We start from the raw sequence: 1,465 nt of genomic DNA, 5'->3' as shown, positions 1-1,465 counted from the left end.
CCGGCGACCACCGCCCCCATCCTGAACCCTAAGATAGATAGTGGGGTACCTCTCCGGCGAGCCTCCCTCCCCGCTGTGGCTGGTTCTTTCCTTCACCCCGGTGAGCCCCTCCCACCCCGTGAAAATCGACTGACCCAAAAGTCGATTAAGTCGACTGAAGTATAGCTAAATCGGAGCAGCATCGCAAGCAAGAGCGAGAGCAACAGCGCGAGCAAGAGCAATAGCAAGAGCAGACCAGGCAGGGGACCGAGAGCAAGAGCAGAGTAGTAGCGCGAGCGAGAGCTAAAGCAGCAGCAACTCCTACTTATGTGGACGTCGCCGCCGAGCGAGCGACACCGTGGAGGAAGTGGCTGGCGACGCCGCCGTGGATGGAGCCGCGCTGTGTTGGCTCGGGACTGAGCACCGGCAGCACCGTGAGATCGAATCAAGAAGAAAATGTGGCGATTAGTGTACAACCTCTTTGGTGGCGCCGATTAGGCCGCAACTTCATCCAAGGAAATGGTGATGATGATGCTCTTCCGGTGGTGTAGGTGAAGATGGCGGTGTGGGAATGGAGGTGGCGCAAAAGACAAGGAGAACATCGGGGCAGCTCCTTGGAGGTGGAGGACGGGGTGGCTGAACCGGCGAGACGATGAGATCGACGACGGATCCTCATCCGGTACGATGGATGAGGGATGTCGAGGTGTTGTTGTGGACGATGTCGTCGGGGAAGAGGCTCCGGCTGGGTGGTGGACGGAGCAGGGTGTGGGGTTTCGTCGCGGGTTTTCGCGGCCTTGGTGTATGAATGGGTGGGCGGATGGGATGGCAGTGGGGAACCATGGCTTAGAGACGCGCTCGTCCGAAATGTGGGGTAAGTTACGAAAGTACCCCCACCGATTTGAGGCGGTTCTTTCGGTTCAGGGGTACCACGGGCATTTCACGTGTCGGGATTTCACAAGAGGTGGGAGTTTTCGTGCGCGTTGCCATTTCGGAATAGCAAGGTGCGGGTTGAGATGGAGGGAGTTGTTGGAGCACAACGAGACAAAGATATATCTTAAATATTTCGGGCTAACAAGTCACGGGTTGAAAAGGAGGGAGTTTCGCAGCACGATAGACATAGACGCTAGCTTGAATTTTCGGCATAACAAGGCGCGGCTTGAAATTTCAGAAGAACAAGCTTAATGTGTACCCAAAAAAAGACAATTTGCACCTCAACACGCACAACACACACACAAACACCATTTAGACTAGAGTAAGGTACACGTGCATTGTACACATGAGATTTGGTAACCAAATTATGAATAAATACCACATTATAGCATGCAAGCTTTGAGTCATATATGCATGATGTAGATGTTCGTTTCATTCTTATAGTTCATTTCATTCAAAATCATCTAGTTTTTATAAGAAAGCTAATCTATTTTAAGATTCATGGAATTGTGCGTCGTAAGACATAAAGTAAAAACAGATAATGGCAAATCATGTA

The sequence above is a fragment of the Triticum dicoccoides genome, chromosome 2A (assembly GCF_002162155.2).
Source record: "Triticum dicoccoides isolate Atlit2015 ecotype Zavitan chromosome 2A, WEW_v2.0, whole genome shotgun sequence".
Lineage (NCBI taxonomy): Eukaryota > Viridiplantae > Streptophyta > Magnoliopsida > Poales > Poaceae > Triticum > Triticum dicoccoides.
This window is presented reverse-complemented; position numbering follows the sequence as displayed.